Raw genomic sequence first — 26,312 nt, 5'->3', positions numbered from 1 at the left:
TCACTTTGACTTGCTGTCATCCCCTGCCTCTAATATCCAGTCATTTATTGCATCCTGCTGATCCTCCCATTCCCCACATGCCTCTTCCTTTCGAGTCCCACTCCTATGGCAGTGACCTCAGCAGTAGTGGCTTTTGGCTTCCCAGCCCTCCATCCTTCGGAAATCCTCCTGTGTGTTCTCTTGGTACGTTTTTCCATACTTCCTTTCTGCTCTGTTAAATGATAGGCCCCCCCCGGAACCCCGTAGCTTTCTCCATGCCGTGCAGTTCCTCACGGAGTGCACAAGCCGTGGAATGCTCAGGAAAGGCCTCCTAGATGAAGGATCGTGCGCTGCCAGAGGGCCTGGGGCTGGGCTTCAGGATGGGGCTTCTGAGGGCGTGGGTGTGCCCAGGCGTGAGAGCAAGCAGTCGGCTGTGGGCCTCCTCACCTGCCTTTGGCACCTCGTCACACCGCCCACAGGTAACCTCAGCACTGGGAGCCGGTGCCTGCTTGGCCAGTGGCCTTCTGGCATCCTTCCCAGCGACATTTCATTTGACCTTTCCTTTGAAGAAGGGTTTTGAAGCAACACTGTACATGTAAAGGTCAACAAAGAAGAGTGGATGATATGCCGACAGAATGTGAGTTAAAAGGCAGGAAATGAGGCTGCTTGATATGACCAGGTTGGAGGGGATGAGCGAAAAAAATGCCCCCGAGATAATTCTTTAATCATTTGTCTTTAGAGACGTAAAGTGGGACATGGAAAACAAACATTTCCATTCAATGTATACACAGTTTGGCAAAACAAATAACTGGGCTTTGTGAGTGTCCAGACCTCCCGGCAGGAGGAAAGCGGCCTCTTGACTGGGCATTCTTTCCCCGCTGGAGTTCGGAGTGGGAGAAGTCCGAGGAGCTGCCCGAGTGGTCGAGCAGGTCAAGCAGAGCATTTTATTTTTCTAAATGAAAGTGAAAACTTCCAGATTTGTCCCCAAAGCCAAACCAGTGAAGAGGTCTCTGGGTGGCTTGGTATTTTCCAGGGGAAGGACCCGCTGCCTGTGCCACATGACCTGCTCATTTTTAAAGGAGTGCTTGCGGACTGTTTCCTGGCGTCCGAATGCCATGGGGAGGGCTAGGCCGGCCGGCTGTGGTCCCTGCCAACCCCCAGCAATGCACACAGCAGAGGACACGGGTCTCGGTGCTACAGAAACCAGGATGTTTCAGTCTTCTAAAATAAAAATCAGTGGCTAAAAACTCAGTTATTGTTACTTATACCATTTATATAAAATTCATATATCTTATATCCATTGGTCTTGTTTATCTTTTTGATAGTTTTAAGCCAACTTAAAGATTTCTAGGCAACAGCCCTGAAGTCTTTTACCATCTGAATAAGGGAAGATAGAAATAAATCAATCAGCTTATTTTTATGTTTTCAGCTATGTATTTGAATAGTGCCTTGTCAATTACTGAATACCTTCGTATTATAAAAGTGCAGTTATTTTGAGTACGTGATCTTCACATCACTTCACAGGCTGGCTGGTAGTAAGATCTCTCGTAAATTAAGAAGCTAAAAAAAAAAATTAAGAAGCTAATAAAAACAACAGCAAACATATAGCACTTACTGTGTGCCTGGTGCTCTTCAGTGCAAATGTTAATTCATTTGGACCTCTGCCAAACTCTGAAGTGTCACTTAGTACTATTGTCCTCATCTTGCAGAGGGAAAAAAAGTAATCTGGTCTTATCTGAGACTTTAAATTCTGTCTCCCCTCTCTGTTCCTTGGTTCTTGCAGACGGGAGAAGGCAGGGGTGGGGGTTAAGGTATAGGTGAGGTAAGTAGTATCCTTATCTCAGTTTTCAGGTGAAACAGAGAAGTCTGGTGACTTGCCCGTGATCGCACAGCCGGGGCCAGGCAGGGCTTCTGATTCCTCAGATCAGTGAGCAGGTAAAAAATGGGACAGAGGAAAAAACTTTTCCCTCTCAGTATGCCTTAAAGTCAATAACTTAGCTTGCTGGGAGTTGCCAGGCCTTCCCACCCAGGCGCAGGGAGCTCTGATGTTCTCTCCCACGTCTGGCTCCTAGACAGAGAACGTTCACAAGAGGGACGACTGCCCGCAGCCGCCATTTCATTTTATGCCGTAAAGACATGGTGAATGAGCCTGCCTAGGGATTCGCACTCAAGGCAGGAGGTACTGGGTAGTTGGCTTTGTTGGCTGGTCCAGGTGATGGGCTGATATGCAGGAGGCTGCGGGTCAGGAGGCCTTCTGCGCCCGACCCTGGCCTTCTCCGTGTCGTGGGACTGGGCCGGCTGTGGACAGACTTGAAGGTGGCCTTGCTGTGTTGGCGAGGGCGCCGTGGGGGTCGTATGGAGGGTGTTGCTGGCCAGCCACGGGGTGACAGAGGGGGCTTCAGGTCGGGGGGAACCTGGCTGAGTAAAGAGCATTTGGAGTGACTCCCACACAATTGCTTAGCGACTCCCACACAACCGCTTAGAGCTCCGACGAGCACCACAGCCTGTCTCCGAGGCTGAGTTTTCTCATTGTTGATCGGCTGTGCGTCTGAAACTCCGAGCACCGAGTCTCTGACATACCAACTGCTCAGATTTTATTAAGTTGAAGGCTTAGGAAAAAAAGCCTTTTTAAAATGCGGTGTCTTGTTAAAACTCGTCACTCGACTCTCTCTGGGCATTTTTGAGACCACACTAGGTCTAGGGCAGCTCGGGGGGCAGCTCACTTTGGAGGAAGACGGTGAGTCATCAGGTGGTCCAAGCCCCGTCCAGCTGTGCGGGTCTACAATAGAGGCATTGTGCTCCGAGTAGGCCCAGGCGGCCCACATTCCCAAGGTGGCAGAAGCAGCTGCAGACATCCAGAGCTTGCTGCCCCTAAGGCTGGAGTCATCAGGGCCCCCACAGGGAACAGATGGTGCTCTCAAACTGGGTAATTGGTGGTGAATTTAGTAAAGCGACTGTTTACAAAGTCAGGGCCAAGGTTAGGGGTGGTCCAACCGTGTTAGTGGCATGGCCTGGCCTTGCCAGGGGGCCCTCAGTGGCCCCGTACCCTAGGACTGGACAGACAGGGGAGGGTTTGGTGACCACAGCTGGCTGTGTTAGGGAGTGTCTTCCTTCACAGAGTCTCTCTCCTCCTGCTGGCCCTGGAGAACTCAGGGTGCACACAGGTGGGCTCCCGGTATGTACTGGAGAAGGGTGGAGGGTCCCTGGCTCTGGGCACACAGAAGAGGAGGACAAAGACCATTTAGGTGAGTTGTGTATCCTGACATTTTGGTTTGCTTTAGCTAAGACTCAGTTCTTAAAATGTGGTTCAGATGATTAGACAGAGGCCCATTTTGAAAACATTTAAACTGATGGCTTCTTTGGTAAAACTCCTTCAGTTACTTAGAATCCTTAAGACCTGCATGCAGGTGCTTCTCAGTCATTCAGTGTGTCTGGATTTGGGTTGTCTCACTGGTAAACTTAAAGGGTTGGGTTAGGACCGGGCTTAGCAAACTGGTCTATAAAGGGCAGGTAGCAAATGTGTTAGGCTTTTGAGGCCAGATGTTTTGAATGAGAATCTTTCTCTTCTTCTTTTCCTCCTTAAAAAAAAGAAAAAGGAAAGAAAATTTAACTATGAAAACCACTTTTAACTTCTGGTCGGTAACAAAAGTGAGCCACACGCTATAGTTTGCCAACTCACAGACCGGGTCTCTGTTTCCCTAAGTGCAGTGTGTGTGCGGTGTGTGCAGTTTGAGGGAGGGCACAGACAAACATTTTTATCTTAATAGTATCTTAATAGTATCTTAATAAGTAGCAATGGATGTTAGAAAAAATAGACACGTCTGTGCTCACTACCTGTACAACTGTAGCCATCAGGGTCCCTGCAGGAAACAGACGGCCCTTCTGCTGGGTAATGGAGCTGAGCTGAATATTTGAGTTCAGATCATTTTGGCAGTACTCCATTTGAGAGTAATACAAAGCTTTCTACAAAAAATATTTAAATTACGGAAGAGGTGGATACCTTTAAGGAAGGATATTATAAAGAACGGTATGCACGCTACAAAGATAACCGCAAAAACTCACAAAGGAGGTGTGAGAATAGATGCGTTTGGAATGTATTAAATTTTCTTGGGACTCTTTCCTGCCACTGGCGTTTCTTGATGATTTTTTATTTGGGAACTGTTTTACACAGATGAAAATGTTCTCAAGGAGTGCCTCAAGAAGAGATTTTGTGTAAGTTAATGGGAGAAAACAAGAGGACAGAGCCGTTTCTCAATTGAGTCCTGGCTGATACACATGGCAGGCGTGTCTGGTGCCCCGCCTGCCTTGCTCCCCTCTCTCCCAGGGAGAATGGTTCCCTGGGTGGGAGCCCTGTGGAGTCCTAAATCTCCTGCCCCCTTAGGTTTCCCTAAGCGTTCCTGTATAGAATTGCTCTAACACAGCCTGCTATTTCGCCCCAGGAGAACAAATTAAGTCTATCAAAGTACAGAAATTCAGAGGGCAAGGCTTGCAAGTGCTTGCTTAATTCCCTCTGGTAATCACTGGGCTGGCGTAGGCAGGCTCCTCTTTTCCTGGACCTGCCCCTCCCCTGGCCACATGCAAGACTCATTTGTCTCCATTGGCTTCTTTAGAGCTGCCGCAGGGTTGGGGACATGTCCGTGGGAGGGCAGGGGCGGGCTGACACCTGCCTGCGGTGAGTTGTACCCAGGGCTTGTAAATGCCCAGGAGAGTAGTATGAACTCACTTGTCGGGTGTGCCTGGGCAGACAAAGGGCTGCCTCCAAGCCTCCTGAGCATGCCAAACATTCAGTGCAGGAAGTATCCCGAAATTTGTTTCCCATACATTTTTCCTTCTAGCTCCCCAAGTTGGACATGTTTTTTCCCTGCCTCACTGGTGATTTATCTGTCCTGGTAGCGCACCTTGATGATCTTCGGAAATTCTGCGCTAGTGCGGAAAGAGACCTTATTGGATTTTTTTTACTGCTTGATGATCTTTCACTTCTGATCAGCTATGAAAACCTTCCTATTTTCTCTGAGATCCGGGCCACATACGCACAGAGTGAGGGATGTTTCCCTTGTATCCCATTGGAGCTCAAAGCTTAACAAAGTATATTATGTAACGGACTGTACTCTTCTTCAGTTTTATTATCCTGTGCCCTGTCACAATGAAGTATCTTGTCCATGTGTTAGGCCTGGAGCTCATGTTTGCGGTGAAACAGAATGAGAAAAGACCTAGTGCTTGCAGGGAAGGTGTATTACGCCAGAGATAATTGCCCATTGGTGAAACGCTCAAAGCAAAATGACTGTTACATACCATAAACGCCTTGTGTAGGGAGGTGGAGCTCCTCTTACCAACTGCAACCAGCACTGTAATTATTGATTTCTGGGTCAGGGGGTCAGAGGTAGAATTTTGACTTGAGGTGGAATTGAAGTACATGGAGAAAGTGCTGCTGTTGCATGGAACTTGCATGGAAATCCTGGGATCTGCCCAGGTGCCCTTCGTAGGAAACCATGCCGCAGTCTTTGGTGGATTGGGCTCCTCCTAGCTTTTATTATTTTTTTTAAACAACTTTATGGAATACAATTTAGTACCATGAAGTTAATCCATTTAAAGCATAAATTCAGTGGTTTTTTTGTTATAGCCACAGTTAGGCAACTATTATCCCAATTTTAGAACATTTCCATCACCCCTAAAAGGAAGCCTATATGCACTAACAGTCACTCCCCATCCCTATTCCATCCCCTTCCCAGCCCTAGGCAACCATTAATCAACCTTCCATCTTTGAGACATTTCGTATAAACAGAGTAACACTATATGTGGCCTCTCGTGACTGGTGTCCTTCCCTTAGCGTGGTGTTTTCAGGGTTCATCCACATGGTGGCTTTTGTGGCAGTGTTTCACTCCTTTGTAAGGCTGAATAATGCTTCATTGCATAGGTATTTTGTGTTTTATTTATTCATCATTTGATGGACATTAGGGTTATTTAACCACTTCTTGGCTATTCTCAGTCATGCTGCTGGGAACATTTGTGTACAGGTTTTTGTGTGGATACATGCTTTCGTTTATCTTGGTTGTATATCTAGGAGTAAGTTGCTGGGTCATATGGTAAGTATGGTTTTTTTTTTTTTTTTCAGGAATTTTCTTAGTTGGTTTTTTTTTTAAAAGCAACTCTATTTTTTGTTGTATATTTTGAAGTGTATATTTCAGTGGCATTAAGTACACTCGCATTGTTGTGCAGCCATCACTGTGTTCCTCCTCATAGGTTTTTTTATTTAATAGTGATAAAATATACTTTTATTTACTTTGTTGAGTTAGAGGGTTGTAAAAAAAATTATTGCTAAAGTAGATACCAGGCAAACAGAAAGGTGCTTTAGAAGTCCAGTTACTTTGGAGTTTATTTAAACGAAGAGGAAAGGTCATAATGTTTTCATGCAATACATACTTGGTTCTTTAAATAACCATTGTGACAAATAACAGAAAGAATTATGGAATGCTGCACTTGTGATCCATACAAAACACCAACATTTTGGATTGTACATAATTTAAAGAAATGTCTCAAACATTTTTTGAAATACTGTAGTAGCCAATACACAGAGGCATGCCGTAGGTGGGCACTGGAATGCAGTTTATAAAAGAAAGAGAAACATCACAACGGAACTACTCAATTTCTTCAAAATCACTGAGCAAGAAAAGCAACAATGAACTTCCATACCGATTTTACACAACTTTTATACAGTACCTTGACTTAAATCCAAGAGCAAAAGTTAAGACTCTCCTCCTCTATTTTTGGTAAACAACTGCATGGTAAACTTAGATGACTTTCCCCCTGGATTTTACCTGGGAGTGGCCTTTTTAATTTTTTATTTAAAAGAGGGCAGGTTTGGCACTTTTATACCGATGTCACCAATGTTAATATTTCTTGGGATCTCAGGAAGATTCATATTCTTTACAGCTGATACAGCACGGGCTGGAGCTCCCGCTAAGCCAGTCTCAGATTTCTCCAGCTTATTTTGTGCATCAACTTGAGTAACAATCTCATTCGTGTTGGTCTCCAGTACCATTCCCCCCATCATCATTTCTGCAAGAATATTGTGAACCTTGTCTACATGGAAAATTAAATCCAGTTCACAGACATTTTCAAAACACTTTTGTCTAATGTTTCCACAAATACTTGAATTAGATCTAAAATGCCAAGTTCACTTTCTGAAGAATCCACACAGAAGACAAAATATAATGTTGCATAATATCTATAAATCAGTTTGTTATCAGATCCTCCAATTAACAATCCTCCTTCTAGGAAATTACAAACATTTTCCTCTCTCTTAGATACCAAATGGAATGTCTCCCTGATGATTTGCTGTTGTGTATCTTCACTGTAGGGCTGGTAGAACTTGGAGAGCCGCGGCTTCCCCCGGTTGTTGAAGATGAGGATCGCCTTGATCATGGCTGAGCCGGGCTGAGGGGTTGGGCGCTTGGGGCCAGGGCGAGGGCGGGCGCGTGAGCCCCGCCTCAGGATCACACCGGCGATCCCTCCCCCCTCCCCATAGGTTTTTATGAAACAATCAGCACGTCTCTTGGCCCCCAGAAAGGAGAAGTAACTTTAACTTTGACTTGGCAAAGGGAAGGATTAATAAAATGCCAAGTCACTGCCTTTTGAGAAGTAGAACAGGTGAAGGTCCTTGGCTCAAAACCATAGGATCTGTCTGCATGGATGCTACTGCTTTCTTTTTTCTTTCTTTTAAACATTTATTTATTTATTTTAGAGAAAGTGTGTGTGGTGGGGAGGGGCAGAGAAAAAGAGAAACCCAAGCAGGGTCTGTGCTGAGCACAGAGTGCAACCTGGGGCTCTGTCCCACAACCCTGAGATCAGGACCTCAACTGAAACCAAGAATCAGAAGCTTGAGCGACTGTGCCATCCAGGTGCCCCTGGTTTAAAAAAAAAAAAAAAAATGTTGGTTAAGAGCAGCACTAGGGAGGAGGTGGGTGACTTGAAGAGGCTGCCTGAGAACTGGGAGTAGGGAAACTAGAGAGGTGGCTACTGCCTGTATTCTCTGGGGGAGCCCACTGGGTGTCTTGGAGCGATGACGCTGTCCTTCCCAGGCACCTCTCCAGGGCACACAGCACGAGTTCAAGAGCCTTATTTTCCTGCCTGGGCCCTTACAGGTGGCCCAAGAGAATCCTGAATAGAAGGGATCATTTGTAGCATTTATTGAGTCTCAGGAGAATGTATCAGTATAGGGCCAAAATACTTGTGTGTGTTTTTAGGGGAAACCAATATAGAGCTAGAAGAGATCTTAGAGAAGGTTTGTGTGGACCATGGACAGGAGAACCTTGACTTCCTTCTGTCCATGCCTTGGTGGGCTGGCCCCTTTGCCTTCTCAGGACGCCCTTGTGCTTTCCCACACCTCCAGATTTCCATGCTGCTCAGCCCTGTCAGGGGAGTGCCTACCTTCTTCCCTAAGCTTCGCCAAACCTTCACCTTGGCCTCTATCTCCCCTGACCACTCCATCCTGGGTCTGTTGCTCTGAAATTCCCCAGTGTCTCCTTTCTCTGCTGCTCATTTGGAGAATACCCTGTGGTTTTTGTATTGTATGTGTATGTTTCATGAGTACCTCTTTTTTTCAATAATATGTCACTTCCTTACTGGCAATGATTGTATTTTATTAAACTCTTTGGGTTCAGTTACTGGCAGAGAGAAACAGAGGGTAAGTGCCACAGTCTACCCCCGCAGCTTGTAGTGAGATAATACTTTTAAAATATTGACAAACCGTGTAATTAAGAACTGATTATTCACACATCAAACAATTGTTCCCTTCAACTGGAGAATTTCTTAAAATAGCAGCTTCCCCTGGCTGCATTTATCTATTTATATCGCTCATTAGCTATTTGGTGGAGAAATTTCAAAACGCCAAACAGGAGCCAGTGCATATGCAGAACGGGATGAAATGAAGGCAGAGTATTTCTAAGAATTTTTTTTTTTAAGATTTTATTTATTTATTTGACAGAGAGATCACAAGTAGGCAGAGAGGCAGGCAGAGAGAGAGGAAGGGAAGCAGGCTCCCTGCTGAGCAGAGAGCCCGATGCGGGACTCGATCCCAGGACCCTGAGATCATGACCTGAGCCGAAGGCAGCGGCTTAACCCACTGAGCCACCCAGGCGAGTATTTCTGAAATGATATCACTTATTCAGGGACAGTCTCCCAGGAGTGTAAGTACTTTAAAAAATACAGATTATATTTATATGCATAATCTCAATTTATTACTGTTTTTAAACAATTCCATGAGCTGTGCAGTAGTTTCGTCTTTGGAGAAGTGAGGAAACAGTTTCAGAATAATTTGCCCAAGCTCACTGAGCCGGTCAGTGGTTGAGCAGAGTTTGAAACCAAAGTCACCTTGAAGACCTATCTTTGCCTCCTTGCTCCCTCGCATCTCATTGTATTTGCTAAGTGGGAAGATCCCCCTTATGTCTGATTAAAGTTTTACTGTAATTATATCATGGCCCACTGCCGTGGGGGACCGATTATACATTCATGTAGATTTTCAGTAGCATTAAAGGTAATGGAGCGTCCAAGTGGCTTTGGAGTCAGGTGCACGCAGGTTTGAACCAAGGCTTGGCTTTAAAACTACTTTACAGGGCTGGCTTGCCTTAAGTAAGATGGGTGCAACAGCTGTGTAAACGTCAAGGCCTGGTTTGAGTGTTAGATGAGGTCATGTACGTAGAGCGCCTTACATGGGGCTGGCACCTAATAGCCATTTCATTGGAATGTGAGCCATTCTTACTGTTCTTGCCTTGGGGGATATGGCTGGCTTCAGATGCAAATGCATTACTCCAAATGGAGGCCGAAGTCAGAGGCTGGTTGGTGAGAGCTCCGAAGGGGGAGGGAGGCAAGTGGCAGCTTGGAGAGTCACTTCTCTGTACCTGTCCTCCTGCAGCACCTGTCCTCCCTCCCTCCCTCCTTCCTCTCCTCTCTCTCCTGTCAAATCCATGACAGCCTGGGGGGACTTCTGCATTAGGTAGTGAGTTGGTTACTTCCAACTCTTTGAATTTATTATTTCATTTTTCAGATCTCAGGCACTAAGAAATAGAGGTTCATGGCTCCTTGGCAGGCAGAAATCTCAGGGAGAGAAGTGGCCATCCTCCTATGCTGAACACTGCCTCATCTCTGTGCTTTCTCAGAGCTGCAGAGTAGAGATATCTTTCCGCTCCAACACTGAAACCGTGTTTTGCAGAACAAGAGGACTGTTTAATGAAGTGGCAGTGGGATCTTTCCGTCACAGTGGGGTCCTTCCCTGAGCTCCTGCACCTCACCTGTGAAGTGGGATGAGGCATTCTTTCTGCGGCCCTTGTGAGCATGTGGGACTCAGCCTGCTGGTTCCTTTCTCTCTCAGGGGACTGCCCTGGCCATCCCAGCTCTTCTAGGTTTGACCTTCACCTTCCAAGCAGAGTCATGCAGAGTGCCTGGGTCTCCAGCCTTCTACAAGATACCAACTCGCTCTCAGGAATGAGAACTCATTAAAAAGTGAAGCATGGCTTAGTCACACCGTGTTTTTTAATTGTTTACTCTTCCCTGTCTTCTGTTTGCCTCTTCGTTATTCTCAGCCCTGGTTACGGGACAGTGGAGGGTTTCTCAGCAATGTTGGTACAAGGTTTCGCTTTCTAAGTGAATGTGCTTGTTTGCAGATGTTATTGGAAGCGTTAAGAAAAAAAAAAAATCTTAAACCAGTTCACTTAAAAAAGTCCATAGACCACTTTGCAGCGGACAGTTTCACACAGTAAAAGGCACGCTTTGTCTCCCTCAGTGCTCTGTTGGTACTTCTCTGCTGCGGACGCTGCCCCGAGCGCCATAGGATGTTGAGTGGCGTTCCTGGCCTCTGAGCACTAGATGACGACAACGCACCCCTGCTCCTGACTTGTGGCAACCACAGGTATCTCCAGGCATTGCCAGATGCCCTTTGGCGGGAGCATAAGCAACCTTGGTTGAGAACCGTTGCCCTGTAACCTTAGACCTGGCCCCTCGTAGCTTCTCTTGCCACCCTTCCTCTTCCCTTGGCATCGCCAGGAGACATAGGCCAAGGGGGAAGAACGGCCTTCACTGGCCTGTTGCAGTACACAGCAAAGAAGATTTGGGAGGGCTTTTTGTGGAGTTTTTTGCCTCTTAGAGGAAGGTTGAGTCATCAAATTGTGAGTCCAGTGACCTTTACCTTGGTGTAGAATGGCTGGAGTAGTTTTAATTATTGAAGGGTTGTGGGGAGGATAAATATCTTGACCACATTTCCTTTACCGTATGAAATTTTTTCCCCTCATAAATTTTATAGAACCACAGATGTCTATATGGAGTCTGTGGTCTTTCAAACAGCATTTAGGCTGTAGTGTTATTGCTGTCTCAGGGAGGGGACAGAAACTGGTGTAGGTCTCCAGTACAGGTAGGATTCGGGTGGGCATTGGAGATTGGAAAAGGAGGTAAGGCATTCACATTCTCAGGTGGACGCTGGAATCCAGTGTGTGTGTTTTCCTGGGAAACCACTGAGTAGCAGCTGTGAAGCCCATGGTCAGGGGTAAGCCCTTATCATTGAGAAGCCGGGAAGCAAGCACGTGTTAGGTGGTCATGGAGCTGTGGTAGTCCCAAATGTGGGTCCAACTGAAGCATAGGGGAACGTGATCTGTCAAAGTATTGTGGTTTCTGGCACCCTGCAGGTCTGCTCCTTGGGAGTGAAATATTTCAGTTAATAAGGGTCTGGCCATTCTGGGTAGACCTAAAATGCGGTTTTAAGACTGGGAGGCTGAAGGAGAGAGCAGGGATGGCTCCCATGTTCCTGTGGTCCTCTTTGCGGGGTGCAGGCACAGCCGCTGGGGGGTTCCATGCTTCATGTGGTTCCTGCAGTACCCGCACAGCAGGCTCCTTGTGGAGCAGGGGATGAGAGTCTGAGAGTCTCTGGGCACAGGGGTGGATCCTTCCGGGATGCCTGGAGGCCTGCCCCGCTGGCTCTGGGGACATTGCATGCTCCTATCTGGACTTCAGGCTTTCGTTCCCTTCTCCACTTCTTCCCTTGAACAGAAAACTGATGTCCGTTTAACTACTTGGCAGCCTCTTAGCTTATGCTCCCTTTTACTTTTTTTAAATTTTAAAAAAATTTTCAAAGATTATTTATTTGACAAAGAGATAGCACGATTAGGCAGAGCAGCAGACAGAAGGAGAGGGGGAAGCAGGCTCTCTGTTGAGCAGGGAGTCCGATGTGGGGCTCGATCCCAGGACCCTGAGATCATAACCTGAGTCGAAGGCAGCTGCTTACCGACTGAGCCACCCAGGTGCCCCTGTTCTCTTTTAACCAACAAAAATCTTGGGCTGAAATTTGGAAACTATTCATGCCAAAGAAAAGAATTAATCAGGGTTTGCTTTTTTAAACTACAAATGCTCCCCTGCCAGGATTCGGACATCCTCCGTGCCCACTCAGGGACTGGCTTGGCCCTTCCATAGGCACTCAGCCATTCTGAAGGAGCTCTGTTCTTGCCAGAGATCTTGGTTCGAGTCAGTAGACATGATAGAGATCGCCTAGTTGCCTTGAACTGTGCTCCCTTGTAGCTTTCTTCCTTACCACAGCCCTAGCATCTGCCCTTCTCATGGGGTGGAGCACATACTTGTGTCACTGGAGCGCCTCCTCTATCTGAAAATCTCATGGCATTGCTTTAGGAGAGCAGAAGCATGCTTCTTCCAGTTACTGTTTCACCCATTCTCATTTTTAAAAGAGGGGCTTCCAGTCACAGAACCAGGAAGCTCCAGGAAGTCAGGGGTTTGGGTCTGATCAGGTCCCTGTTGCATCTCTGGTTTCTAGAACCATATCTGGCACCCAGAACATTTGTGGAATGAAGAACAGCATAAAAACACACTTACAGGCAAAGCAGCTTTTAAGTTGCCAGAAAGTTGGGCATTATGTTTAAAAAATGGCCAAACATTTTTGGTGCTTCATCAGTGTACCTAATGAAAAGATCTAATTCCTTCTGATATCTAAACTTCCATAGAAATACGCCTCTGATATCTAAACTGTTCCATAGAAATACACCATAGAAAAACGTGCTGTTTTCATGTTGCTGTGCATACATACGCCCTGTCCAGGTGCCAGGTGCCCCCCATTACACAGAGCCCCGGTGTCACGGCCTCACCTTTCCAGCCCAGCTCGCCCGGTATGCTTGCTGCTGGCTGTGTTTATGAAATACAGGAGATCAAATCCTTCAAGTGTGAAGTGTATGTAGCATTCTCATTACTCTTTTTTTTAAAAAAAGTGAGTTGTCAAATCTGAAATAGAATAAATCAGCTAGAACATTCTTGGATTAAAGAAAAGCGGTACTAATGAATGTATTTGCTATGCATTCCAATCCTATTAATCCTGATGAGTTCAGCCTGGATTAATGTATGGCATGCTTTTCTTCAGGACCTCTGAGTTGGGCATTAACTGCTTGTATACCAGGACAGGAAAGTGTGAGCAGAGTTTTGTGACATGAGCTTGGATCCAGCGTGGCCATGTTCACTTGACTGGACAGCCCAGAATGCAGCAGTTCTCAAACCGCTTGGTCTTGGAACCCCCCTGTGCTCTGTAATTGCAGACTGTGAAGGACTTGAAGGAGCTTTGCTTATGTGGGTTGTATGTATAAATGCTTATCATGTTACAAATTAGAATCTAGAACAACTTCAAGTGTTTATATACTAATCCATCTAAAAATAACAACAGTAAATCATTTTATGTTAGCATAACATTTTTATGGAAAATACCTAGTTTCCAGAACAACAACAACGGAAAATTAGAGTAGCGTCGTTTTATATACTTAACAATCTCTTTAATGTTCAGCTTAATTGAAGACAACTTGATTCTTATGTCTGGTTATGCATCAGTCAGTTTTGATGTGTTGTTTTAGTTGTAATATATAAAGAAAATGTGACCTTGGATAGTACTTGGAAAAGGAAGAGGACTTCAGGAGTCTTTATGGACAATTATGGGTATTCTTTTTTGATACTGCACGAAAACTTGAAAGGAGATAGTTGGTTCCACAGTAGAATCTGAATCCATATTGATAAGCTTTTTTTTTTTTTTTACTGGAAAATGGGTCTGTTTTGTACATTAAAAAAAAATCCATTTTCTCCTTTGAATCAGCCATTTTTCCATGTATGATTTTGTTTCAGTAAATTACTGTCTTACTGAATTAAACAGATCTTCCAGAGGTGGACAGATTTTATCAGGTAATTGTTTTCTAAAAATCACATTTGTTAGTATCACCACCAGTATCATCAGAAAATTCTCTAAGTTTTGAGAAACTTTCAAGTTCTGGGTGACGGATGCAAGTTTCCCAAAATTTTAAGTTGTTTGTTTGTTTGAAAGGTCAAATTTATCAATGGCAACCAACATTATCGGTTGTTTTTCTTCTAGATTCTGCTCCTTTTATTCCAGATAGAGATCCGATCATGGCTCTTGGCTCTCTCCCTTCCCCAGAGAACAAAGTGTAGTTTTCTTGGCTTGGCCATAAGGGCTTGCCCCCATCTCCCAGCGCTTTGACAGTTTCCAGCCTTGTTTCCAGCCTCCACAGTTTTTTGTTTTGTTTTCTCATTCACTTAAAACCATACACATTTATTGTCTTCCGGTTCTGGATGGAGATCAGAAGTCCGAAATAGGTCTCACCAGGCTCAGGTCCAGGTGTGGGCAGGGATGTGCTCCATTCCTAAGACTCTGGAGAGAATCTGGCTCCTTGTCCTTCCCAGCTTCCAGAGGCTGCCTGCCTGCCTTGGCTCCTGGTCCCCTGACACATTCAGAACCAGGGTGGCTGATGGGGTCTCTCACATTGCATCCCTCTGACACTGACTCTCCTGCTTTCTCTTCCATCTTGTAGGGACCCTCACTGATTCTATCAGAAAATCCTCCTATCTCAAGGTCAGCTGATTAGCGTCTTTATTCCTCTTGCAACCTTAATTCCTCCTTGCCATGTCACATTCAAGCCACTCTGTTTTTACATTCAGCTCCTGCTCTGTATGTGTTGGCTAGACTCATCTTGTAAACATTACGTCATCGCATAAGCCTCTTCTCACATCTCCAGGTGGAGCTCACGGAGGTAGAGACCCCCATGTGAGCCACACCATCTCGGTGCCCTTGTCGCGGAAATGCGTCTGTATGTCGGTCTCCCCTGCTGGACCGTGGCCCTCTCAGGGCCCTTGTGGTGCTTGGCGCATGAGAGGGAATGAGCAGTGTGTTTGTTCTGGGCTGTGTTTGAGATGCTACTGAATGAATATCTGTTTCTTTGGTATGATAATGGCATTAGACTTGCGTAGGAGAGTGCCCTTCTCAGGTTACCAAAGTGCTTAGAGGTCAAGTGTCATGGTAGCCATCATAGCTCACTCTCAAGTGGCTTCTGAGAACAGTTTATATTTATATAAAGATAAAGCAGATAATAGCAAATGTTAAATATTGGTGAATGTAGGGGAAGACTCTAAATGTTCATTTAACTTTTCTGAGGGTTTGGACATTTTCAGAACAGAAGGGGAGGAGAATGGAGTATTGATGTGGAATGAGTGCAGGTGAGGATGGAGTCGGATTTTGGTTGTGGGAAATCCGTGTGCTGCTGCCGAGGTTCTGGAACTCTCCGTGTTGACTTGCATCTTCCTGTGCCTCTTTGGCATACTGATAATCCTCTCTGGGTTCACAGTGGTGCAGATTGTCTTCAGGAGGCTTCATTAGACCCCTCCAGCTCCTGGGCAAGCCCATGAGTGTGTGAAGTAGAAATGGTAAGATGGAGGAAATGAAGGACTATGTGCTACTCCTCGACAAGCCTCTTCCTAGGACGCCCCCCGTGAAGGTGACTGATCCCACTTGCAGACGGTGGTGACTCCAATCACTTGGTCGCATTCGTTGTGGGACTGTAGGGCACTCCGCCAGCTTGTCACGAGAGCACACATCCTATGTTTAGAGCATCCCAGCCCATCCTGGTGTCTGCCAAGCAGGGCTACACTTGAGCCCATTGGGCAGCTGCTCTGGGAGAGTCTGCTGCAAAATGCCTTTCATAGATGGTGTCCCCCTGTTTCCTAAAGGACCCAGCTGAGGCTGTCTGCCTCTGCTGGTCTCAGTGCTCAATGCCATTTTCAGAGGGGGGATTTACTCCCCTCACAGCTCCTGGCGAGGGCCTCAGAGCTTGTACTCACCTGCCCCTGTGTCCTAGATCTATGGAGGTGGCCTGTCTGGCTGATGCTTTGATACCATCCTTGTTTGAGATAGGATCATCACCGATGGAGGTCACGTTGTAGGATCACTGGTTTGGAAGCCACCTTGTCCGGTTTCCTGTCTCGTTCCCCAGCCAGTGGTGCTTCACTCCGACCCTCTCCGACCCTCACCTTCTCAGCCACGATGCCATTCATCTTTGTAAGGTGGGATGTCCTTCCTGTTGCTGAGCAGGATGGAGTCATCCCTCCTTGTCGCAGCCAAAGGTGTGGTGGTTCTGGGAACCAACCTGATGGGGCCTAATGATTCTTCTTTGCTTTCCAGGAGCAAGAAGCTCCCATCTCATCCCTCCTGAGACGTCTTTGCTCCAGGACCCAGGTGATCCTCAGGTGACGAGGTGACGAGTTCTTACGTCCTATTTCAGGTACATTCTGCCCACCTGCACATCCTGCAGGACCGTCTCTTGGGTGCTAGAATATATTGTCTGTTTAGTCCTTCTGTTGGCTGTTGACTTTATAGGTTAAGGGACAGCTATACTCTATGTCATTGTCTTTTAAAGCTTATGACTACTCTGCCTTTTCAGAGTCCTCTAGGTCTTCAGGCCCATCCACTCAACAGAAGACAGATGTTTCTCCTTGCTTTCATGGTTTTATTGAATTCCTACAATTCCTTCAAACAGAACTCAAAATACCCTGCAGATGGCAAGGCTTCTGAACAGAGGCCACCGAGGCATGCTGTGGAGAGATCTGCCAGAGCCTGCCCCTCCATCCTGGTGTAGATGCTGGTGTGCAGCGTGGTGTGTGGGACTTGGTGGGACCTGCTCTGGGCCAGGGTCCCTGTGCAGTAGTCCTGATGCACTGTGCTGTGGTCCTGCCTTTGACTCTTGGAGCCTTTGCTTCGCAAGGTCAAGGGCTGGCTCCAGTTGCCTTCCTGCTCTCAAGCTTTTCCTCTTTCTTCTACCCACTCATTCCTCAGATTTTCCCTCTTTTACTTAGGGATCTTCCTGTGGCTTATTCTTGGGTTCAGGTGCTGTAGTGATCTGCCATAGGTCAGTGTATTTCAGGTGGGTCCTTGGAGCCCCAGAGTCCTGAGGAGGCCAAGGAGCCAGGCAGGGAAGGTGGGGGAAGGTCAGGGCTAGCCAGTGGGGCACAGTGTCTCCTGTCTGTCTGTGTCACAGTGGTTCCAGTTTTATCTGATTCTCACAGTTGGGTTCAGCAGAGGAGGTGGTTTGGGAAAGAAGGGTTCTTCTATTAAAATAATTAAAAGCTATCACTCCGGTTATTTTTTGATTGAAGTAACAAGTTCACCAAGTATGGGCACTTCATTGTTATTGTCACTATTTTGTGCATTTAAAAAAACGGAGGTAAAGTTTTTCAGGCATGTGTGTTTATAAAAGAACCTCACCTGATGCTTCTCTGTCTCTCTCACATTCTTACAATCCTTTGAGCCATTCAGACTCTTAATTCCAAATATAGCTCTATCAAGAATGCACCTATAATCAAGGTCATCCTTCACCAGAGGGACTTTGCAGGGGATATGGCCCATGACCTTTGCCACAGGGAAGCATCTTGAAGCAAGTGGCCTTGAAATTAGGAGGGCTGCCCATGGCTTCTATGTCCTTGGGAGACTCCCCCTTGTTAATGAGGCTATTGCAACTGGTCAATGTCAGAACGAAAGTGTAGGTTACCAGGTGCACTTTTGCGAAGACAATCAGGAAAGCTGGATCCTTGCCAGCAGGGTCATGGGAGGCTATCCTGCGTTGTGCCAGAAGCCATTGTGGACCTCGGATGTCCTTTTCTTTCCTTCTCCTTTCAGGTCTTATTTAGTAAAAGTGCTTAGAGTGAGTTCATTCTGCACTCTTCCTCCTCTTCCTGCGATAGGCAGATGTGTCTGTGCTGTCTTAACAGACTGTTTTAGAACCTCTTCCTGTTACCAAATACCAGAGCTTGGCCTGTATGTGTGTGTGGAGGGGGGTCGTGCTGAGTGTTCACCTTGGGGTGAAAAGTCTACATCAGATCTGTTTCTCGGATCAGGACACTGCGACAGAATGCGTGGGGAAGCCATCCTTGGTTCTCAGGCCCTTAGGCTTGTGTCGTGAACTGCACCTAAATCAGGGGAACTAGAAACCACCAGGAGGTAGGCCCTTCTTGAGTGAAGAGATCCTACCAGGTGCCAGATGGTGACAGAGGTGGTACGCCCCCTGGAGGCTTTTTGGTCTCTGCCACACTTGTTTGTGCTCCTTGGTTTATCTTAACCATCTTCCTGCCCAGAGGGCAGGCCACTAGGTCGCTTGGTTCCCTTCCCTGGTGTTTCCTCAGCACCTAGAAGGGTGGGGAGGCATAGAGTAGGCCTAAGGCAAATATTTGCCGAATGGTTTGATGCTTGCTTTAGTCTTCCTTCCCAGACTGTGTGCACTCTGAGCCCAGGGACGGTGCATTGCTTACCTTTATCTCTCCTATAACTCCCAGGAGAGTGGCCCCGGGGCAGACACGCCATTCTGTCAAAATGACATAATAGTCATTTAATGCATGCCATTTTTCCAGAGGAGGAAATGGCTTTCAGATCACTTAGACTTAAAGAAAAAATAGTTGCAATTCAAGGAAACATTAACACCACCATTAAAACAGAGAAAGTTAAAGAAATGTTGGGCTCTGGTTTTTAGCTTCTTGAAGATTTAAAGAGAGAACGGATGCAGACTCACTGCCTGCCTCATGACTGGACCACGGGAGAATAACAAACCACCAACTCGGAGGCCTGAAACAACACCCATCTGTTTCATTGTTCCTGTGGTCAGAAGTCAGGGCACGGCTTGGCTCACAAGCCTGGAGTCAAGGTGTTACTACGGTTTGATTCTCATCTGGAGGCGTGGCTGGGGTAGAAGCTGCTTCTAAGCTCCCTCAGGTTGTTGGGCAAATCCATGTCCTCAAGGTTGTAGGACCCCAGAGCCCTGGCCTTTTGCTGGCTGACATTCATGGCCATGTGGCTTTTCCAAGTGTGGCTCCTTGGTTCATTAAGCTGGCAAGGAGAGGCTGCTAGCAAGATGGAGCCTGATGTCATGGCACGTAATCACCAAGTGACGTCAGCACCGTTGCCATGTTCTGCTGACTAAAAGCAAGTCCCAGTTCCCCCACACACTCAGGGAAACACAAGGAGAGGATCGTGGGGCCACCTTAGAGACTGCCGACCACAGATCACCTTTACCTGCTCCTTGAAAAGCGATTGCCATCTACTGTCCATTTTTGTGGGAAGTTATTTTAAAATGCTCCTTTGTTTTCTCCAAAATGACCCATGCTTTAAATCCTTTAAAGGATCACAACTTTATAGGGTCCATTCCTTCTTCTAACCCACTCGGATGTCCTCTTGCCCCCATAGCGCTCCACTCCACAGCAGGAATTTCAGGTGAAGTTGCTGTTTGTGGAACCTGGCTTTGGATTCCACAGTCCAAGCTGGTTTGGAACCTGGCTGCAGTTTGTCACAGTGTTTGTGTCGGGAAGTGTGGTCCTGAGTCTCAAGTCTGACTGACTGGCTGTGAACTTTTAGAAGGCAAGACGCCCTCCTAGTAATTTTTTTCTGTGGCATTGTCTATGTAGACAGTGTTATTTGGGGCCTAAGTTGTGATGTCTGTGAGTTACCCTTTAAAAATTCCTTAAAAATAACAGGATTCTGTGCTGTGTCTCCTCATTCTCTGGAGTTGTGGACCCTGATTGTTATAAAGCAGTCACCAAAGAACAGAGAGTTTCATGAACGGCAGTCTGGATGATTGACTGTTGTTACATGGAGAGGCTGTGGGGTCACATTCAGGTAGCATTCTGTAGGGGACAGGGTGACTGGATTGCCCTGGAGTCTTCATGAAACACAGCAGGTGGCGCTGCCTGGGACAGAGGATGCATCGGTGCTCCATCTCACACGCTGCAGGAGCCCCCGCACACCAAATGCTACTCTTTTGTCTGGTTAAAGGAGCGACACTTGTCCAACTTCCTGGGCTGCCTTGTCCACCTGATGGCAGCCTGACCCGCTGGCAGTCCTCCACCAGCATTTGGTGGTTTGCTCCAGCATTTTTTGGTGCACGGACCTTTGTGGAACTGGCCATTTGCTTCCGGGGCTTCAGAGTCATTTCTCAGCCAGAAAACGGAGACCATTCTGGCCCCACATACTGGGGGTTTCCTCCCAGTATATTCCGAAAGGTAGATGAGTGCAGCAGGTCATTGCTGGATTTCAACAAGGAAGGTGGCTGGCCGCACAAGGAGGCTGTGCCATCTCTTTCAACATTTACATGCTTTTCTTTTTGGGATGAGGGCTTGCGATTTTGGCTACCGGTAAAGTGTCATTACAGGAAGACCAACCATAAAATGTGGCATTTCCTGCTGAGGGGTTATTCGTGCATGATATATGCCACATAGATAATTCCCATGGTAACTGTGGGTGTGTGGAGTCTGTGTATCTCCAGGCTCTTTGAGGAGAAAGCCCAGACAGGGAGCAAATGGCAGGTGAATGTGAAAGATTAGAGCCTTTGCTTGTGCAAAAGTGCTTTATTAGTCAGATTAAAATATCATGCTCAAAGGCAAACATAATTGATTTGCTCCCCAGAGAAAGAAGGCTGAGCCACGAGCAGTTAGCTGTCCTGGTGCTGTTTCCCTCTCCACTCTGACAAGACCAGAGCAATCCTTCCAAGAGAAGGTTTTTGAGATGGTCTTCCTTCGCTTAAAAATTTCACGTCTGAGTGTCAGTTTCTCAGCTGGCCATTCAAGACTCTGGTAAAAGGACAGTCCTGCCCCACCCGCCTGTCCACCATGGTCACCTCACTTCACCTGGGTCGTCTGATGTGTGTCACAGGCAGTTCAGTGGGCCTGTGCCTTCCCTCCCTGGTCACCTCAGCAGTGACATGTGACCCACAAGACAAACTCGTGTCCCTCATGGGTACACAGAACATGCACAAAAACACACATGCCTACAGGTGTCTCTCTTTCAGCCACTACAAGCTCAGAAGAACCTCTGAATCACTCCTTTTTTTCCCCCTTAAATCTCTTCATTGGAACCCATGTTGCCTTTTCTGGTTGCAGTCTGCTTCCCCAGATTTGATACAGACTTCGGCTCAGAGGATGTGTAGGAACAAGGCTGGTAAGAGGTACGACGAGGTCGGCCTGTGACAAATCCTTTACTCGTGGCTGTTTTTCTAGGTTAAAAAAAATAGCTGAATATTGATAATTTCATATGGTTCAATCTAATCCTGTGTTAAACACTATTTAATTAGACTCCATGGCTTATAGCACTGGGGGACTCTTCCGGTCCTGGAGGTAGGGGTTGATAAGGGTTGTGGAAGAATTTCTTCTTTGTTTTCTGGGTTAGCCCTGAGTGGGTTCCTTTCTTTTCACATTCACTTTTGGAAATTTCCAAACATGCACAAATGTAGGGAGAAAGCGTAATGAAATCCCACGTACTCAATTATTCACATCTCCCAGGTAGACTCTTGACATGGATTTAACGTGTCTTTGGACGCTTATGCCTTCCTTTTTTTCCACTTGTTTGTTTGTTGGTTTTATTAGAATATTTCCTTCCCCTTAACTCAGAAGCAGTCCACACTCATAGAAAAAATTATCCATATGCAGAAAATAAAAAATGTCCTTAATCACCTGTTGAAAGACAACTACTTCAGTTTCCCTTCCAGGCCATTCTTTATATAAACTCATATTCGATATGTTATTATTATTTCCCAGAGGTGCTATTTCATGTTTCTCTCTCTCTTTCTCTCTCTCTCTCTTTTTTTTTTTTTTTTTTGACACTTTCTCCCTGCTTTTTTAAGGGATATAGTATCTCCAACATAATATCTAATCCATCTGCTTTGGCCTGCTCTTTCTAACACATACTTTTCTAAGACTTGCTGTCTGTATGCTTTCCAGAACATTCCCTCAAGACTTGGTTGGGCTCTGGAACCCAAACTACCCACCTTTCCTCACTCCCAAATAAAGTTCCTATTGCCTCAAAGCCCATGGGTCTTGCCCAGCAGCTGGAGGGAAGTAGGTGGATTATGTTAATTTACTCCACCATGTGAATAACTAATTGACTTAATTTTTACAGAGGAGCTATCATTCAAGAAGAGGATGTCACTTAACCCTTGTGAATCTTTTATTTGTAGGATCAGGTGACACATTAAGAATTGTCAGTAGCATGGAGAATAAGTTTGGTCGAAGCTGAGTCCGTTTGGCACCTGGCATAGATAGGGTTTCTGGAATCCAATGCATATATATATAAACATGCATATGCGCACGTGCATGTACATAAACTGCCTTCTAAACTCCACTCTTACTCTCCTGAGAGGAGTAACAGTTGCTACTGTTGGTCTCTGGTGGGGATTAAATAAATTTGCAATGTGTTTCTGTTGAGGAGCTGGTGTAGAATGTTCCTTGTTTCCCAAGAACCCTAACCTCTTTGTGAGTTCTCCAGCTTAGTTCAAGGAGCTGGACCTGATTTTTCACAGCTGCTTTATCTACCTTGGAACCAGTGCATTTCTAGAAATTCAGGTTTTTTTTCACAGAGTTGCTTGTGACCATGGGAAGATGGGGAAGCGTGGAAATTTACTGGAGCTGGGCGTCTAAATCTGTGAACTGCCCGGGTTTGTTGAGTGAATGCATTAGTAAATGTAAAAATAATGGGACTGTGAGTGTGCAGTGAAAGTTACATCAGTTTTGTGTGGAATCCTCTGCTTTGCTCCAGGTCTAGATGCCAGTTCTCCTTGTGCTTTTTGTAAGAGGACAGTTCTGGAAGGAGCTGCAGAAAACTCTTTCAGGATACCTTGGAGGCCTAGAGAATTAAAGAAGCAATGTTGAGTTAGTAAGTTTGAATTCTGATATTAGGGGAACTTTATTTAAGACATTGCTTTTCTGCTTGAGAGACAAACATATAACAGCTTTTAAGGCCCAAATGAAGTGCTTAACAGTTCATGGAAAGCTGACTTAATGAAATCCCCCACTCTGCAGGGCCAGGCTCCTGTTCAGTTCTGGTTAATCAGCATTGTACTAGAGATGCCCACAGAGTTTGTAGATCACTTGGCTTCAGATTCCAGATACAGAACGTTTTTGTCACATACTGCAAAAGTAGGTATGATTAAAGGCATGTATCAGAGGAGCTCTGAGCTCCTGATGGAATGCGTGTTTTTGTCGTAATGCATTTCTGTACACGGGGCCAGGGCCTCTGTCCTGATAAAGGACAGCCTTCCCTAGTGATGGAAATGCCATCCAGAGACATAACTACTATCTAATCACATCCTGTTGGCTTGAAGAGGAGCATTTCTAGATTGTATCTGGGTATCTGGTTTTTATGAAATTGTGCTTAGTAGTTCTTTCCCTGGCTTCTTGTTTTTTATATCATTCTTCAATTTGAGTAGATAATATTGAAAAGATTTGACTATAGCTAAGTTAGGCAAATATCTGTGTCAAAGCCTCACTTAAAGACAGCCCTGACCACGGGAACCCTTCGCTGATGGGGATTACCTGCCTTCTGCTACCGGGAAGCAGAGACAGCCGACAGTTTGCAAATTGATGTTTTGAAGAAAGAAATGAGAATGAGGAATGCCACACCAGAATGCCTACTGGTGTGGCAATAATAGCAGCTCTTTGCATTGGAAGAATAATGGATTTGGTTTTTCAGTGAGCTCCTTAATGCGTTGTCTCATTTGACCCTCGTGTGTACCTGCAACAGTGGGACAACAGTGCTGTCTCATCTTTAGATCTGGAAACTGAGGGGCACCTGGGTGGCTCAGTGGATTAAGCCTCTGCCTTCAGGTCATAATCTCAGCATCCTGGGATCAAACCCACATCGGGTTCTCAGCTCAGCAGGAAGCCTGCTTTCCTCTCCCTCTCTGCCTTCCTCTCTGCCCACTTGTGTACTCTCTTTCTCTCTCTGCCAAATAAATAAATAAAACCTTTTAAAAAATCGTTAAAAAAGATAGATTTGGAAACTGAGAACCCCAAACACTGACTTAAAGATAATGAATTACAAAACAGTAGGCTGAGGGTGTGACAGGTACTCAAGCTGTCCCACCATGGAGTGGAGCGGGGAAGCTGTCGCTCAAGGTGATGGGGATAGAGCACACCCCGTGACATTTTCCTGTGAGGAAAATGGGAATTGTTTCAAGTCTTCGTAGACAAGACTATGTTGCTTAGGTTGGATTTGAACCCAACTGACAACTTTTTACATTTTTGTTTGTTTGGAGAAACAGAAACATATTCTTTAGTAACTCAGACCATTAGCTAGTCCGCTAACAACATCCCTTTTGATAGAGAGACCTTCCTAAGTTGTTGGAGAGTAATGGCAGTGATTACCTAAGATGACGGTCGGTTTCCTATCTGCTTCCTAACACCGAGTGTCTGCTCTGGGTGCTCTTTAGGATGTGGTCCTGTGAACACTGCTCCGTGCATCCTTTGTGCTGGGGGATGAAGGAGCGCTTAGGCGCCACTTTCGTGGTGGGACACACAGAGACCTTTCCCTCCGCCAGTCAGCCCCACCTCCTGTCCCTGCTTCTCTCCGGTACCAGCTCCCCACACCCTCCGTGCCTGTTCTTCAAACCTGCAGATCCTGCTTCAGAGGATGGGGCAAGTCTTTGGGGCAGAAAGACTTGGGCTTGAACCCTGATTCCATTGTTCACTGGCTCCATGCTCTTCGGCAAGGGAGAAAGTCAAAGGAATGACTTGGTCTATGGTGGGCTGGGCATCATTCATTTAAAAAATCTTACCATGTGATTCTCTTGCACACCCAAGGTTGTGAATGACTGTGTTCTGGTAATGCTGGGTTTCCTTATTTCTGGAATGCAGAGTATTGCCAGATAGATAAAGTGGTGTGAAGATTAAATGAAATAATTTATCTGAGGGATCTTTCATTTGGCTGATGTTCCAAAATGTTAGTTTTTATTAACTAGTGCTATTTGTTCTCTGCTTTAGAAAGTTAACACATCTCATCACAGGCATTACGACAAATACAGAAACGAAGAAAACAACCTGTAATCTGAAAGATTATCTCAGTGTTTTGGTCCTTTACACACCCCTCCCCCTCACCTACATGCTCACTGGAATAATAAAATGGGCTTTTTTACTTGATATTTTCCCAGAACATTAAAGCTGTTGAAAACGCTTGTCTGCCTGCATACTATTTCGGCAACAGATTTGCCCATGACAGATCTTGTTCTAGTTCTTTGGTTAGGATGGCACTGTCCACTCTCAGCCCCATGGGTGCGTGATCGGCTTGGGTCTCTGTGCTTCGTGAGCTCATGGGGCGGTGGCACCACTCACAGCTACCATGGAGCCTGGTTCCCTGTGCCTTTGTGTTCCTTGCCTGGCTGAAGGGCCCTCTCATGGTCAGTGTCTGCATTCCCGTTCGCCTTGCTCTTTGCCATTTCTGCTTTGGAAGCTCTCTTGAGTACTTTCCTTTTCCCTGACTGACTTCCTGACCTGTGCCGGAAAGCTGTGCTGCCCTGGTGGGTGTGCACCTGAGGTGGGTCCCCATGGCCGCCTCCTGGCCTGTCCCCCTGTGGCTTGGAAGTCAAGACCGAGAGGCAACACCTCTACTTTGCTGCCTCCTCCTGCTTCCCTCCGTCCAGCAGCTCTGCTCCACTGTGAAGACAGACTCAGGGCTTATGGCCACATGTTGGGCTGTCCACACTGCTGCTGATGGGACATCAGAAGCTTCCGACAGCTTTCTGCATTTAGCCCTGTGGAATCAATAGAAGGAGGCAAACCATGGACGGCTGGGCTCCTGAGGCTTTTTCTGATATGGCCAGAGTGTTAAAGTCACCGAGATTTGGAGGATGGGTGGGCGCTGTGAGGGCATGTGATCACATTGGATCTTGTGCCTGCCCATGCCAGTGAGAAGCCACGTTATCTGTGGCCTGTGATAGAAAAGCATAAAGCATCTTTATTACTGAGGCTTCCGATGAAAGCAAGGAAATGCACGGGTGGACTTACAGACTGTACGCCTCTGTCCTTGCCTAATGAAATCACGCATCTTTTCCTCATGGAAAGGACAGGTGTCCCACACTCTTTAAAGATTTGCATTATGACACTCTGCTATTACAAAGTACTACTTGTTTACGTCGGGCTCTCTTCTCAACGGGGAGCCTTCCTCCTCCTCTCTCTCTCTGCCTGCCTCTCTGCCTACTTGTGATCTCTGTCAA

The 26,312-nt window shown here is 46.3% G+C and overlaps 1 protein-coding gene and 1 pseudogene across 5 annotated transcripts in view; one reads left to right on the top strand and one right to left on the bottom strand.

The window, feature by feature from the left end:
- Nucleotides 1–26,312, top strand: part of SLC7A1 (solute carrier family 7 member 1) — a 79,185-nt gene that overhangs the window by 22,217 nt on the left and 30,656 nt on the right. For 4 of the 5 annotated variants that reach the window (XM_044249526.1, XM_044249527.1, XM_044249530.1 and 1 more), the window contains exon 2: nucleotides 16,475–16,574. The gene's annotated coding sequence lies outside the window, so the exon portion shown is untranslated. Of the gene's footprint in view, nucleotides 1–10,744; nucleotides 10,883–16,474; nucleotides 16,575–26,312 lie in introns of those variants that run through there. The other variant, XM_044249528.1, reaches the window with a different exon arrangement.
- On the bottom strand, nucleotides 6,669–7,439 carry LOC122906995 (annotated as a pseudogene).

The sequence above is a fragment of the Neovison vison genome, chromosome 5 (genome assembly GCF_020171115.1).
Source record: "Neovison vison isolate M4711 chromosome 5, ASM_NN_V1, whole genome shotgun sequence".
Taxonomy (NCBI): Eukaryota; Metazoa; Chordata; class Mammalia; order Carnivora; family Mustelidae; genus Neogale; species Neogale vison.
Note: the sequence above shows the minus strand (reverse complement) of the source record. Positions and strands in the feature narration are given on the sequence as shown.